Here is a 17,465-nt window from a genome sequence, read left to right on the forward strand (position 1 = left end):
TAAACGGGTATTCATTGGACAAATATATTATACTAGAACTGACATGTGATTACATTTTCGCGCAATTTCGGTGCATAGATCCTGAGAAATCAGTACCCAGAACAACCACCTCTGGCTGTAATAACGGCCTTGATACGCCTGGGCATTGAGTCAAACAGAGCTTGGATGGCGTGTACAGGTACAGCTGCCCATGCAGTTTCAACACGATACCACAGTTCATCAACAGTAGTGACTGGCGTATTGTGACGAGCCAGCTCCTCGGTAACCATTGACCAGATGTTTTCAATTGGTGAGAGATCTGGAGAATGTGCTGGCCAGGGCAGCAGTCCAACATTTTCTGTATCCAGAAAGTCCCGGACAGGACCTGCAACATACGGTTGTGCATTATCCTGCCAATATGTAGGGTTTCGCAGGGATCGAATGAAGGGTAGAGCCACGGGTCGTAACACATCTGAAATGTAACGTCCACTGTTCAAAGTGCCGACAATGCGAACAAGAGATGACCGATACGTGTAACCAATGACACACCATACCATCACGCCGGGTGATACCCCAGTATGGCGATGACGAATACACGCTTCCAATGTGCATTCAGCGTGATGTCGCCAAACACGGATGCGACTATCACGAATCTCTAAACAGAACCTGGATTCATCCGAAAAAATGACGTTTTGCCATTCGTGCACCCAGGTTCGTCGTTGAGTACACCATCGCAGGCGCTCCTGCCTGTGATGCAGCGTCAGGGGTAACCGCAGCCATGATCTCCGAGCTGATAGTCCATGCTGCTGCAAACGTTGTCGAACTGTTCGTGTAGATGGTTGTTGTCTTGTAGACGCCCCCATCTGTTGACTCAGGGATCGAGACGTGGCTGCACGATCCGTTACAGCGATGCGGATAAGATGCCTGTCATCTCGACTGCTAGTGATACGAGGCCGTTGGGATCCAGCACGGCGTTCCGTATTACCCTCCTGAACCCAACGATTCCATATTCTGCTAACAGTCATTGGATCTCGACCAACGCGAGCAGCAATGTCGGGATACGATAAACAGCAATCGCGATAGGCTACAATCCGATCTTTATCAAAGTCGGAAACGTGGTGGTACGCATTTCTCCTCCTTACACGGGGCATCACAACAACGTTTCAACAGGCAACGCTGGTCAACTGCTGTTTGTGTATAAGAAATCGGTTCGAAACATTTCTCATGTCAGCACGTTGTAAGTGTCGCCACCGGCGCCAACCCTGTGTGAATGCTCTGAAAAGCTAACCATTTGTATATAACAGCACCTTCTTCCTGCTGGTTAAATTTCACGTCTGTAGCACGTCATCTTCGTGGTGTAGCAAATTTAATGGCCAGTAGTGTTTTAATTCAGTTTCGAAACTTTTTGACTGACGGGTATCTTGAAAAAGTGACAACCTTCATGGTATTCCCAACACAGTACAATACAGACAGCTGCTGAGTGGTGCCGGAGGGCTCCTACTACCACTATGAAGTGACTGTGATGTTGTCGGATCTCGTTCCGACTGCCAGCACGACAGCCGAGCGAAGGATGACCAAGGTGTGATGTCAGCGACTTTGTCGCACCCAGATCGAGGCGCCCCATTAGTGAGACAAGTTGCTTCTGGCCGCGTGCTAGCACTGGGCTATTCGTGGGACGCTACTTCAAAGACTGTGCTGTGGGGAGCTCGATTCGGAGAAAACCGCCGCCAGAGTCAACTACCGTGGACGACAACGTCTTGATGACAAGGTTCTCCAACGATTTTAACGGCGGATAGACGATCCGAGTGCACCCCATCTAATCCTGAATAACAAGAACTGGTGAGGAAGCATTCCATACAAATCCACCAACTCGGTGTGGGATGTTGTGTTATGTTATGTTAACCGTTAACCTAGAAACGACGGAGAGGCTCCGTCCCCGCCGCAGCCGCAGTGGTCCGCAACCCCACGACGACTACCGCAGTCCACTTCACCCCTCCGCCGCCCCACACCGGACCCAGGGTTATTGTGCGGTTCGGCCCACGGTGGACCCCGCAGGGAACGTCTCACACCAGACGAGTGTAACCCCTATGTTTGCGTGATAGAGTAATGATGGTGTACGCGCACGTGGACAACTTGTTTGCGCAGCAATCGCCGACACAGTGTAGCTGAGGCGGAATAAGGGGAACCAGCCCGCATTTGCCGAGTCAGATGGAAAACCGCCTAAAAACCATCCACAGACTGGCCGGCTCACCGGACCTCGACACAAATTCGCCGGGCGGATTCGTGCCGGGGACCGGTGCTCCTTCCCGCCCGGAACGGTGTGGGATACAGATACCTCTGCCCCACAAGTTTACCTCTGCTTACCTCACGTCACAGGACACAGAGGTTAGCACGGGCACAGGAACACTGCCACTGGACACGTTAAGCATGGAAAAAGATGTCTGGAGTGAGAGTCGCGGCATACGTTGCTAAACGCTGATATCTGGCTACGAATCAGACGGAAACCACATGAACCGATGCACCACACCTGCAAACAGGACACTGTTTAGGCAGGAGGTGGAGGAGTTCTGATGGGGACGTTGTTTACGTAGGATGAAATGGCGTCCCTGCTACGCCTGCCATCAGTGAACCATACAGGAGGAGCCTGCTGTCTGATCCTGTGCATTCGTTTGTTTGCTTACGGCACAGTGTATGCCATTTTTAGTTCCAGTAGGACAATACACTACCAACTCACTCCCAAGTTGTGCCAGAATGGTTTGATAAACATTCCAAAGAAGTGAAGATGATAGTGTGGGTCCCTGGTCACGTCACCTCAATCCTCCTTTGCACAGCTGACATGCCATCGAGTGCGCTGTGCTCGCGTTTCACTTCTGTTAGCTCTGGTCAGTCTTCATGGCTGGTGAGCAGGGTTTGACTAATCGTAGAGTTCGATGGCCCATACCGCTTTCAGTGTCTCGAAGAGTCCTTGGGGCGAAATATGTGCAGCAGTCTAACACGTGAATTAGTCGTGAATGTACGTGAACTGTAAGGAAGGTCTGTGTGTTCATGCGGCGGCGCTTTTGAAGTATATGAAATGGAAGCAATCCATATGCACAGTGTATTACCTATCTATTCATACCGTTGGTGTAAATTTGTATTATGACAAACTCTAACAAGTATTGTGAAGACTGGCTCATTATTTGGCTGTGAGATAATCTTCAGGATTGGAATCAGACTGGATGTTTGCTTTGCTTGGAAAGAGGGCTTTACAAAAGCAATGCTACGATGTCTCTTTGACACTGACTGTCACGCCAAACACAGGGATAACTGACGTGTTTTTAATTTACTGTGAACCATCGTGAGCCTATTCATCTCTGGTCACCCCTCGCGTAACTAGTGGAGCTGATGATGGGCAGGATGCAGCGCCCCGAACCTCCTCACCGTAAGCCTTCGTCCTGAAGGAACCGCGAGACGACAGCTGTCCAGCGTTCCCTGTAGGTTATTGTAGCCATATCGTTATGCATCATCCAGGCTCTCAAAAACTGTGCGTAATCAAAGTTTCAGTTGCTAATTCTCTCGGCCATTGTAACGGCTCACGTCTTCAGTTATGGCGCTACCCCCCCAACCCCCATCTCAGCAAGGACACATTACGCTGGTAATAAAGGGAGACTGGAGGATTAAGCCAGAACATGTCGCGTTCTTGGAGAGTGTCGGTATTACACCAACAAGAAATACTAACACTACGAAGGATACGAAGCACAAGTGACTTCCCGCTTTGAAAGGAGGGGTCCTCGCGCACGACATGTGCATGCATGTTACTTCCACTCTAATCAAATCCTTCTGAAAGCTAATTAAAATTACTCTAGGAAAAATAAAATTATAACGAATACCTCTTAAGCTTTCTAACAATTTTACACGAAATTCTTCCTGGTTGGTCTTGGGGCAGTCTCAGTACTTAGATGGCAGGGGTCACTTAAATGCTACGTGCTAAGTTCTTGGCTAAACTGCAGAAGTATCTTGTGGCATGAATGATTTTAATCAAAGGCATGTGTATCTATTCATCTACTCCCGTCGGAAACACATAACACTATTAACCTTTCTGCAAAAAGTACGACATCAAGCGATTGTGGAAACTGAGTGATGGCGCCTATAGACTCGTATTCGGTTCGATTCGCTGTCATCCTGACTGACATTTCTCGTGGTTTCCTCTAATTACTTTACAAGTCTACCGGGAAAGTTCATTAAAAAGCTAGTACCGCCGTCCACCCTCATCCTTTCCTGTATAGTTAGGAGCCTACTCCATCTCCAACGTTTTTGTAGACAACGAGACACTTCTCTTTGTTATGCCTTCCTTCAATAGACTACAAATTCCAATAAACTTTTGTGTCCCTTACATTAATTACATACACAGTATCTCAAACTGTATCAACAACCACAACCTTAGTAATGTCATTGTTGAATGGGTATTGGTGCCTGAAGCTAAAGCAGAAGTGGATTAGCATAAGCAGGCCATGAAGTAATTTGTTGTGGGTTGGCAGGAGAGCCAACACCGGTATGAGAGGAAGCCGAAAGGCACGCGTTTTAGCTCATGCAGGCTGGCGTGAGGTCTGGAACAGGACAGGGAAATTAGACTTTAGCAAAAAACGTACGTAGCTGCTGGAATACTTAACTTTAATCCATAAATGGTAAACATCGCTCTTGACGGTACATTATTCATAATCTCAATAGTAACTGGTAATGACGCCTTGCTAGGTCGTAGCAAATGACGTAGCTGAAGGCTATGCTAACTATCGTCTCGGCAATGAGAGCGTATTTTGTCAGTGAACCATCGCTAGCAAAGTCGGTTGTACAACTGGGGCGAGTGCTAGGAAGTCTCTCTAGACCTGCCGTGTGGCGGCGCTCGGTCTGCAATCACTGATAGTGGCGACACGCGGGTGCGACGTATACTAACGGACCGCGGCCGATTTAAAGGCTACCACCTAGCAAGTGTGGTGTCTGGCGGTGACACCACATAATTTCTCTCAGCCGTTATGATAGTATTGTTTTCCGCTGGCTAGAAGACAATTTCATGCAACTAATTATGAGAGAGAGGAATGACCGTAGTGTGAGAGATGGCTGAGAGTTTAGTGTTGCAACTAAACGAAAATTTTACGCATACTGCACTCAGATTTACTTTTTTAGGTCTGTTTTTTAAGTGAAATGTTTTTGGCGGAGTCTTGTAGTAGTTTACTATAAGTTGTTAAGTGATCACTCAGATCATGACAGTGCAAGGTACCAATACGTGCGAAAAAGGTCGCGCGCGGAAATGCGTTTTCTTCAGCGAGGCATATCATAGGTTCAGTTAATCGCACAGATACGGGATCAAGTGTTTTGGATAACCTTTGGCCTAAGGACCATTTGTATAACTATCGAAAGAACGGAAATAATGTGGCTATTCTACACTATAGGGACAGAATCTGAACATTACACACGTCATACAGCGCAGGGATTATTGAGCAAATAGGTTTGTCCTTTTGCATTAGGTATGTTCTATGGTGGACCTTACGCGCCTTATAGAAGCACCATTTGTTGACGGGTGGTTCCTGGTTAAACCCCGAAAAAACATACTTATTGGGTACGAAAAGTACCAATTGTGGGGATAGCCACTACTATAATTTCTATTTATGGCAGATTATCGAAATTTATACCATACGCTCTTAACATGTTATCTCGGGGAACGTTTTTCTATATAATGATCCGTTAGCGAGATCCAGAGGTACAAAGTTACCGTACTTATGGAGAATACCACAAAAACCGGTTATCAGCCGTTTTTGCGCCGTGGACGCAATGATCTAAATAACTAACCACAGCAAATGGCTCAGGTTTTTAATTTGCATTCTTTAGACATTAAAAAAACACCGTTTTCCCGTTTTCGAAAATCTGTATCAGTTATCAAACTACACCCGGAAAATCATGATTTTTGGCTACCAAAAGAACCACTTTTGGGGACGATCACTTCTATAATTTCTATTCATGCAAATCTTCTAAATTTGTACCATATGTTTCTAAAATGAGGTTCTCAGGGAAACTTGTAACTTTTGTCAATACCATTATCCGTTACCGAGATCCAGATATTCAAAGCTACCGTAATTATGCACGTAAAATTTGCACTTAATATTCGGTATGAGACATAAATATAGTTTTAAATAACGTAGTGAGCACATAAAAAGGATTCTAGGCTCATCGCAAGGGACCTGAGGTTACCGAACTATGTTTTAGTCAGTTTTTTTCACCAACGCAACTGGGCATTTTACACCTACACAAATATGCCCAAATTGGTATTGCAGTGACAAAAACGAGCTAAAAGAGTCTTAATATACCGGAAAAGAGCTGAAAATGGCTGCGAAAATTATGTAAACCTGGAAAACTGAACATTCAGTAAAATATTTCTAATGGCATGTGTACTCGCTTAACATCAAACCACAAGCCGATCCTTTTCGATGAACTGCGATCGATGAGCAAACTATCCAGAAAAATGTAAAGCAAACGATTTCGTGGTAGTCTTATATTACGCGTACTTATTTGATGTTTATATGTGTCAAAGTGTATAAATGTGTCGAAGTATGGAAATAACTGTCAAAGCTTTGCTGACTATCGAATTCTTTTTATATAAGCAGCACACCCTGCCGTAGCAGGGAAAAGAAGGGAACTAGCAGGAAAAAGGAAAGGCTGATAGAAAAGTGGGAAAGCAGCTGGCTCAATCCTCTTTCCGCCTTCCTCACCAAAAAATTTTGGCATGCGAACATATTCACAGCTTGTTGTGTTGAAAGAGAATAGCAGTGAGGCAGTGACGGTGGAAGAGAGAGGATAAAGTGCCAGTGGGAGAAAAAGAGGGAGCAGATAGTGATGGTGGGAGAGAGAAAGTGGCAGCAAAAGATACAGAGAGATGGATGAAGACAGTAGCAGTGTGGGCCAAAGAGAGAGGAGATATGGAGACAGAGGCAGTAAAAGAGAAAGAGAGACGGATGGAGACAGAAGCAGTGGGAGCAACAGCGAGAGGAGACGGGGGAAATGATAAATACAGGTGAGAGGGAATCATACAGAGGCTTGGGTGGTCTGGACCCTCACAGGCTGGCAAATTTAACTCGTAGGTATAGAGAGGGTGCATTTTCGACAGAAATTTTTTTTAGACACGTGGGTGCAGGGGAAAAAATAAGTTGGATCCCCCAGAATTCTTGAGCTGCCGAGATTTGATGGTGACAGTGGCAGCTGAAAAGAAAGAAAGAAAAAAAGCGACAGTGAAAGTCATATACAGACAATTGCAGTGTGTGGGAGGCTTAACAACAAAGAGAGACTGGGTAAAAGGATTTAGAATGTTCTCTGTTCAAACAAAGAACGCGAATATATTCTCATGCCAAAATGTTTGGTGAGGACTCCGGAGTGAGGCAGCTGATTCCCCGCTTTTCTGCCAGAGTCCTTTAAAGAGGAATATTCGCCTTTTTTGTGCATTTCTCTGATGATTTTTAATTTGTACGATGAACAAAAAAAAAGGGATCCTTGTTTTTTCTGTGAAAAGGATTCAGTCTAATTACGCAATGTGCAGAATGCGACTGCAAATAAGGAGCCCGTTGGACAGAGGGGTATCGATAAACGTTCTTTCTGAGTGAAATCGGCAAGGGGCTAAGAAGGGGAACATGATTCTTGTACACTGTACACACCGTGATGTATATATCGATAAAGACCGGTCTGAATCACCAACGGGAGCAACACATTAGGACACCAATGCTGACGGTCAATTTGGTCGTTTCTGGATAAGTAGTTTGTTGTTTGCAGTAGGAATCTGAAAGCCAGAAAGCCAGAGCAGTTTTCTCGAATTTCCGTTTGATATACTGAATCATGGCTATGCATGTCTTCTCAATGCAGTGATGACTGAAATACGAGGGCTATTCGGAAAGTAAGGAACGATCGGTCGCGAAATGGAAACCACAGTGAAAATCCGATGAAGTTTTGCACAGGTGTGTTGAGCAGTGTCTCTACTATGCCAGTCGATCACATTACGTCGTTCTTTTTAGTTCTGAGCACACAGGGAGCACATAAAGATACCTAGAACAATAGTATCTCCCATCAAGTACGAGGGCCTGGTGAGAAATTTCGCCTGAAGCTATGCAGCCAATATTACATAACTGTCGTGCGTTTTCTTCTCCGAGACGATTCTCGGCGGCATTCTGCATGGGCAATGAAGATGTTCCTGGATCGTTTTCAGTTGGAAATGTTCGATTTTCACAATATAGCCCGTAATTATCTCCCTATGAGTTTCATCTCTGCTCACATCAACCACTGGCTATGAAGACAACATTTTGGCACAGACAACGAGCAGTAGGCCAGCGTAGAGACTTGGCGGAAATCACTGACGGCTGCCTTCTATAATGGAAAGTTGGTACAGCGCTACGACAAACGTCTAAGTCGGATCGGTGACTATAGAGATAAGTAGCTGGAAGTTGTAGCTAACTGTTGCAAATACAACTGTTTTGATTCCACTGTGGTTTCCATTTCGTGAACTATCGTTCCATACTTTCCGAATAGCCCTCCTATTTAACGCCAGTACGCATATTCCCTGCTCTCATGACCTAGTCAGATCTCGAATGCTTCTCCTGACGTATATAAAGTAACTCTCCGTATTAACTGTCCCCAGTCTTTTGTGTTGGGTGGTTCATTTTCATACCGTCGAGAGTGACACAAACAGCACTTACCGCTTGCGTCGACAGAGCTTGTTTACGTGAAGTCTGCCATAAAGTTCCTAGTGGAAAGCTATTCAGATTTTCTCAGCAACAGCACAAAATAACAACATTCAGGGTATTTTTTAAAATTGTTATGGGACCAAACTGCCGAGATCATCGGTCCCTAGACTTACACACTACTTAAACTAACTTATACTAAGAACAACACACACACCCATGCCCGAGGGAGGACTCGATCTCCGGCGAGAGGGGCCGCGCAATCCGTGACATGGCGCCTCAGACAGCGGGGCCACTCCTCGTAGCACAGTGTATTTTTAGCCCGTAATTTCTTGTTGCACCTACAATAGAATGAATTTGTCTCAGACAGAACTACTGTTCTAGCGCAGAAAATAAAACAGCAAATTTAATACGCGTATCTTGGCGATTAATGAAGTTGGAAAGATGTGTTAGTCATTATTTCATCAGCCCCTGGTCACTATCCATCTTGGTGAAAAGAGATTACAAGTGTCTTTAACGAGTCAAATGTTACTCGAGGTGAAGTTAAAATCAAATGGCTTTGAGCACTATGGGACTTAACTTCTGAGGTCATCAGTCCCTTAGAACTTAGAACTACTTAAACCTAACTAACCTAACGACATCACACATATCAATGTCCGAGGCAGGATTCGAACCTGCGACCGTAGCGGTCTCGCGGTTCCAGACTGAAGCACCTAGAACCGCTCGGACACTCCGGCCGGCCAGGTGAAGTACATCTACATCTACATCCATACTCCGCAAGACACCTGACGGTGTGTGGCGGAGGGTACCTTGAGTACCTCTATCGGTTCTCCCTTCTATTCCAGTCTCGTATTGTTCGTGGAAAGAAGGATTGTCGGTATGCCTCTGTGTGGGCTCTAATCTCTCTGATTTTATCCTCTTGGTCTCTTCGCGAGATATACGTAGGAGGGAGCAATATACTGCTTGACTCCTCGGAAAAGGTATGTTCTGGAAACTTCACCAAAAGCCCGTACCGAGCTACTGAGCGTCTCTGCTGCAGAGTCTTCCACTGGAGTTTATCTATCATCTCCGTAACGCTTTCGTGATAACTAAATGATCCTGTAACGAAGCGCGCTGCTCTCCGTTTTATCTTCTCTATTTCTTCTGTCAACCCTATCTGGTACGGATCCCACACTGCTGAGCAGTATTCAAGCAGTGAGCGAACAAGCGTACTGTAACCTACTTCCTTTGTTTTCGGATTCTTCCAATGAATCTCAGTCTGGCATCTGCTTTACCGACGATCAACTTTATATGATCATTCCATTTTAAATCACTCCTAATGCGTACTCCCAGATAATTTATGGAATTAACTGCTTTCAGTTGCTGACCTGCAATATTGTAGCTAAATGATAAGGGAGCTTTCTTTCTACGTATTCGCAGCACATTACACGTGTACTTAGGGCTTCTCATTGTGTAGAGTTACTTTAGTCAATTTTGTAGACGTGCATGGGGCCGGTAGACTCGCAGATCTAGTCAGAGAGCTGGAGAAATTGCGAGGATCCACTAACAATAAGGTTGAGGTCCGATGTCCACAATCCCACGCTTGTCGCAGTACTAACTGGGGAAGACCCGCCGCCGGAAACCGCTAGGCGCTGTCCCAGCTTTGGGCCGAGAGGAAATAACCGAGCCTGAGATATGAATGTGCGTGCCGCGCAGGACGGAGACACGCCGGAAATTTGCAAGACGGAGGCGAACAGCACGGCCGCCCCCGAAGTGACCAGCAGCCTGGCAGGGGGCGCTGGCGGAGGCGGCGGAACCACTGCGGCCAGCCCTGCTCCCGCACGCCGCAGGAGGAAAGTAAGCGGCGGCCAGCTATCCTATCACTTGTGACACTCCGTGTGGGAAACAGTAAGAAAGGAGGGATCGTCGTTTTCGAAACCATTAGACGCGGTACAGTAGCTACGTGGCCGGTGCGGGCGAAGGTTACCCACTTTCTGTCCTATTCCACTCGCATATCGAGCTAAGGAAAAGTAGCTGTCCGTATATCTGTGTGCTCTTATCTCGGTCGTGCCCACGAGGTGGTAGAAAGGTTGCGACACAGAGGACTAGGTTTCAAATCAACAGATAGGTTTTCCTTGGTTTCCAAAAATAGTTTAAGACAAATGTTGGGATGCTTTCTTTTAAGACATCATCGCCAGTCTCATTCACCACTCCTCCCCCATTCTGAAATTTTGCTCCCTCTTTTTTTCTTTTATTTATTGTTGCTTTCCCCAGAGGCACGTGGGTAGGCTGGCAGCGGAACAATACTCCGCTTTAAAGCTAAATTAATTTAAAAGATACAAAGATGGAATGTAAATTTTAAGAAGATGAACTACGTACATATGTTTTTGTGGTGTGCGTACTGTAAGACTTTCGGTACACACACCATCAGATTATTTGACTTGTCGCTCTAACGAAGTAGGCGAGTGTCAGCAATATGTCTCGTGGTCTTATCGTGGCGTGTTTATCTTCTGCCGTTAGGTCAGACGATAGAAATGCCACTTGCACGCTTAGAGTAGCAGATTGACAGTGACCAACTTTAAACAGAACTTGATTAATTTTCACACACATTTATTAAAATAATAACAAGCATAAAACTAACTTAACTTGGTTCTGGATGCTATTTACAATTGAAAATCTGAAGTTCCTTTGGTATTGGTACGTTAATCTGATTCTCACATATCTCAGATACTTGACAAAGTGTCTGTACATTTCTCTTCATGGCTATGTACAGGAATATGATAATCTTATTAGGCGCAGACTGAAACTTGACTACAGACTATTGCAGACTAATGCAGACTGACCTATCGGAGGTCTGTACACTCGTTATACCTCGCGCGTTCATGTATCACTGCGCGAGTGTGATCCGCAAGGAGAAAAGGTTCTACGTTAGCTGCAATCTCATTGGCTGCGTTACATATTAATACGCGGATCGGCGGAAGCAGAATTTCGTCCGTCTCTAAGACAGCACCATCTCGTAGTGCGGAGACGGACGAGCGCTGCGCCTGCGCTGTTGTGCTTAGTGGGGCGCGCTCTATTGGGAAAGTTGTGTACGCACTGACTACGCGGAACTATGTACACAACAGTTTTGAGACACATAAAAGGACTATTTCATTGATAGTATTTAAAATAACACATTTTATTTACTTATTTTCGTATCAGAAACATACATATTATATACAGTCATGACTATATTACTTTTGCCCAAAACTTGATCACTTCCAATGCATTTTATGTTGAAACATTTTGGCAGATTAAAACCGTGTGCTGAACCGAGACTCGAACTTGGGACGTTTGCGTCTTACCGGTAGAGCAGTTGCCGGGAAAGGCAAAGTCCAAAGTTCAAGTCTTGGTCCAGCACACAGTTTTAATATGCCAAGAAGTTTCATTTCAGCGCACACTCCGCTGCAGAGTGAAAATTTCATTCTGGAAACATGCCCCAGGCTGTGGCTAAGCCATGTCTCCGCAATATCCTTTCTTCCAGGAGAACTAGTTCTGTAGGTTTCGCAGGAGAGCTTCTGTGAAGTTTGGCAGGTAGGAGACGAGGTACTGGCGGAAGTAAATCTGTGAGGACGCGTCGTGAGTAGTGCTTGGGCAGCTTAGTAGGCGGCCTGTGTTCGATTCCCAGGCGATGCTTTTGTTTTTAATATACTGTTCCGTTATCGTATGCAAGAGGTAGAAGAAATGTCATAATCATTTTTGCCACCAAGCAAACAAAACCTCTCTCACTTCTTTTTTTCAATTAACAAAAGTAAGCAGTAAAGAATTAAAAAAACTAAAAAGGGACAAATACAATAAAAAATAGAAACTAGAAAAAATAAATAAGAAAATAAAAAAACAAGAAAGCGGTCAAGGCAATTGCCAATAAAAAGCAGTAAAACAAAAAAATTGGTTATGAATAAAAGGTTTTTAGAGTGTCACACCGTCGAATTTTACTAGATGATGCCCATAGATCGCTGATTCGATCTAGCCCGAAAAAACATTTTAACTTATTTGTAAAACGACTCGACAGTTCTCAAAAAAGTCGGTAGAAGACTTGCCCGCGAAAGGCAAAGGTCCCGAGTCCCATTCTCGGCCCGGCGCGCAGTTTTAATCTTCCAGGAAGTTTCACATCAGCGCACACTCCGCTGCAGAGTGAAAATTTCATTGTGGCAATTGATGTTCAATGAATCCAAATGATGTTGCAGCTCTTTTCAACCTGTTTAACTCCTTATAAAACTGTTGTGTTTTGTCTGGAAGTTTGCGAGCATGCCGCAAGATCTTTTGTATATCAGACTGTAATCCTGCCTGCCTTATCCAAACCACACAATTTTGTGAGTAACTTCTTTTTTCTAGAGGACGAACTGGATACTGCGGTGGCGGATCTTCCTCACCATTGACTGCGCGAAAATCTTCCAAAGAACCTAAGTTATTTAAATTTCCCAGTCATGGCACGACATTCGTTCCAGGTTCCAACACTGTTAACATTAAATTTGATTTCTTCTTGCTGTCAACCCAAGAGTCAACAAAGCCAAACCAGTCCTTGGCTAAAAGACACAAGGCAGCCATGTTTTCCACTTTAAGTGCACCATGAAGTAGTACACAAAGTGAGGCGACGTTTCCTTCATCCACACCTGAATCATCATCAAAGTCTCCTTCTGACTTCATGACAGAGGAAATACCATCTGCCTCCTCCAATTTCCCTGAACCATGAGGTAGCACAAAAAAAAAAAATGGTTCAAATCGTTCTGAGCACTATGGGACTTAACTTCTAAGGTCATCACTCCCCTAGAACTTAGAACTACTTAAACCTAACTAACCTAAAGACATCACACACATCCATGCCCGAGGCAGGATTCGAACCTGCGACCGTAGCAGTCGCGCGGTTCCGGACTGAAGCGCCTAGAACTGCTCGGCCACCAGCGGCCGGCGAGGTAGCACCAGATGACTTGAAATAGCCATAGGGCTTCCAACATCAGCAACATCAATAAATCCGCATACTTCAATAGTATCTGTTATATTCCTTTTGATATACTCAAAATCAGTAGCTTTGTTGAAAGGCTGAGGGGCAGCTGAGAGAATAATGCGGGAACCCAAATTGCCACACTTCATTGTGCCCTGAAAGGATGCAAAATTTGCCTCTGCCAGTTTCTGGAGCATTGCCTGAACTGAAGAGATAGTAAGTGCTGCTTCAGGTACGTGAACACTGCTATCAAGACCTGCCAATTCAACAAGACGACTATACAGAGGAAGGCCTAACTGTAATGATGGATCATCAGGCGGAGCAATGCACATGACACTCAGTTTACATGGAAACGAAAATGGCAACGGGAACGGTGTACCAAAATCTCGTTGTCCCAAAGCCCTCAGTGAATGCTTCAAAGATAATGTTCCTACACCAGGGCTGCCATCAGTAACAAGCACAACCTGGCAAGGTGTGTTCCCCATTCACTCAATATAAGTCTATTTACTCCATGAAGAGCTGTTTCAACACATGTCTTATCAAATTCTTCTAGCTGCTGAAGCTTTGATTTTATTGTGTCAAAATCTCGTGTAAAAGGTGAAACAATTTCATAAAGTGATGAAAATGCAATCAGTGCTACAAATTCAAGTTTACTATGGACATCTAGGTAGTCCAATAACGTGTTTATTCCATGAATTACGAGGTTATGTCTGGTATATACTTCACCACTCTCAGGGAAAGCAACAGGTCTTGTCATCGACAATGACACATCAACAACTATTACCGTTGACATCCTTGCACTGACTGTCAATTGTTAGGGCTACTCATCTGTAGTGCATTGTAGCCAGTGGTCTTGAATGTTCCTTGTTGAAGTTCATCTTCTGTGCAGGAGGCTGGACACAGTAGGTACCGAAGTATATCATGAACAGTCTGGTATTCTCCACACTCCTACTGAATATAGTCTCGATCAGTGTTGCCCCATCTTGCCAAATTAACTTTTGATCTGTCACCTCCAGATCTCAATCTGTTCAGGGATTTCTAAGTCGTCGATTTCTCATCACAGCCAGGAGTTAGAGATTCTGAAACTCTTTTCCATTCAGGGCGAAGGTAAGTCGTAGCCCTCCATACTTGTAGCCTACATTTTTCAATAGTATTTTCAAGTGCCGTCGATTATCTAAGGAATCTTCCCCTAGACTTCAGTCGTTGCGGGTGCAGTTGCTGCGTATACAGAGGATGCGTTCTCTTCTGCTTCACTTTCTTTCTTTCTTCATTCTCAGCTGCTTCTCTTCGACCAGAAGGTGTTTCTATTTCTGCGATGTGATAAAGCCATTCGACTGGAGTGTATTTCAAGGAATCTGTTACGATCCTGCAGATGTCACTGAGAGCTATGTCCTCCTGTTTGGCATGTGTTGAATTGTACCAAACTAGACATGCATACTCGGCTGCAGAATAGCAAAGCGCCATAGCAGACGTTCATAGAGCTTCTGGTTTACTACAGCACTAACTTGAAGTTCCATATTTAAACAGCATGTTAAATTTCGGTAGTTTAATGGAGAATATTCTAGTCTGTCTACAGGTATAGCTTTCCACTCTACGTTACTTTTATTTAACTGAGATCAAATGTGCTGTATCATTACCGACTTACTGGAGCACGGTCAAAAATTGTCATTACCATGACGAACATATCTACAAGGAACATCCAGTAATGAGAGAGACAAATTGGTGTATAAATGAAACAGTTTGTAGGAGGAGTTTTGTACTTTCACAACTTTAGGTTGACATCACAGGAACGAGGTGAGATCAGCTGACGGATATAAATTGTTTAGTTTATAGCCTCAATATTGCATTTAACGATGGCGTGTCAGCTTGAAGTTTCCACATTAGTGGCAGTGGGTAGAACAGTTCAAGGGCCTGACGAGCAACGTCCTGATCGGTCAGTTGAAGAGTCAATTTCTTCGCTTGAAACCCTCACTGACGACATTATTCCCGAATATCAACGTGTTACAGTTGAAAACACAGCAAAAAAGTTGCAGTAAGTGTTGTTACAGTTCGTAAGGTTATAAGTAACAAGCTCAAGTACAGGAAAACGAGTGCAAGGTGAATCCCGAAAGAGTTAATGCAACAGCACATGGAAACAAGACTCAAAGTGTGTACAGACTTCAAAGAACGCTACCAAAGGGAAGCAGCATATTTCTAAACAAGATTTTAACGTATGATGAAATGTGGGTTGACCATTTTCGAGCAGAGTTTGAAAGATAAAGCATGGAATGGAGACCAGTTCATCTGTCCGAAAGAAATTCAGCATCAGCAGGAAATGTCATGTAGACCGTGTTTTGGGATACCAAAGGTGGCATCTTTTGTGATCAACTGAAAGAACTGCGTACAATAAACAGCATTTACTAATGAGACATGCTGCTGAACAAAGTAAAGTCACTATTGAGAGAAAAAAGTCGCGGATCTCGAAGAAAAGGCTTGATATTGCTACACGACATGTTCGCCCTCATACCGCCCAGCTGACCCAAGAAATCATTGACAAAATGGGTTAGGAGATAGTACCTCATCCTCCCTATATTCCAGATTCGGCTGCTTCAGATTTTCATTTGTGTGGTCCACGCAGTGAGGCGTAATGTGGAAAAAAGATCAGCAACAACGATGAGGTCACAGAATTTATGGGTAAGTTGGTCAAACAACAAGACAAAGACTCTTTGCGTCATGTATACATAAAAAACTAGCTGATAGTTGGGACAGGCATGTTAATATTGAGAAATAGCAAAAGACTCAGTTTATAGAAACAGAGTTTTTTTCTACATGAGTTTGTCTCTTTAATTATTGAATTTCTTTCATATATGATATTTGCAAGGGACTCAAAGTCTACCCACAATTGATTACATCCGGTTTCATTTCGTCCTATATCTGCAGACAATAGCTGAGATACAATTTCACAATACCTCTCAGGAAAAAAATTAAAAATTTCCAGAGGGTAAACTGGGAGCTGTTAAGCCAAGTGTATGCCGATCCATAAGTAATAAACGGCAGAGGAAAATATCGAATAGAAGACTGTACTTATCACAGAGAGTCTAACTGAAACAATGAACGTCGAAATTCCTGGTGAAAGGAGAGTTGTGGCTCCAGAAAGTACCATCTGGGGAGTGGACTTACTCAGCTGAGGAGAAGAGCCACTGAGGGTGTCAGAAAAGTCTCGTGTCAAGTAGCAGGGCAGTATTACCTGTAAATCACAGGGAGCTAAACTACGCTTTCAAAACCGAATTGTATTTCTTAAAAATAATTGTGTAGGAGAAATTTGTTTGTGAACAACTGCAGATTAATCTATGGGGAACGCCGTACAAAATGGTGATCCATAAGCAGCAATTGATAATGGTGATCTGTCTATTGGTCGGTACGAGTAACTCGAACTGTTATTGAAAGTGCTATTGCCTGATCTAAAAGAAAAAACACACTAATTATCTCGAGTTGTTGAGGAGATATCTTACTGGCGGCGTTAAATGGCAGCTTATTCCCAAAGTGTAATATATACAGTTATATGCACGCCCCCATGGTCAGTTTAGTCAGTCCTTTAACACTGTATCATAACAGCAGATAGTATTCAATATTGCCAGTGACTGTCCAGCTAATTACTTCTTCTCTTCCTTTCCTTTTATTTAGCTCACGGGCTTGTTATTTTTCTGCAGCCTTCAAACCTTTCTAGCTGGCTCAGGCGATATAGAAGTTTAATTAAGAGGACCGGGAGGGGCTACAAATGTTGTCAGAGCTGAGAGCAGTCCTACAGCGCGGGTAGACAATGCAGAATTCGCTTTGGCTCATCGCTGCACACC

The 17,465-nt window shown here is 44.2% G+C and overlaps 1 protein-coding gene across 1 annotated transcript in view; it reads left to right on the forward strand.

The window, feature by feature from the left end:
* Nucleotides 1–17,465, forward strand: part of LOC124722225 (vitellogenin-like) — a gene marked incomplete at its 3' end in the record, with an annotated part of 444,892 nt that overhangs the window by 132,465 nt on the left and 294,962 nt on the right. The window lies entirely within an intron of this gene.

This window comes from Schistocerca piceifrons, chromosome X (assembly GCF_021461385.2).
Source record: "Schistocerca piceifrons isolate TAMUIC-IGC-003096 chromosome X, iqSchPice1.1, whole genome shotgun sequence".
Classification (NCBI taxonomy): domain Eukaryota; kingdom Metazoa; phylum Arthropoda; class Insecta; order Orthoptera; family Acrididae; genus Schistocerca; species Schistocerca piceifrons.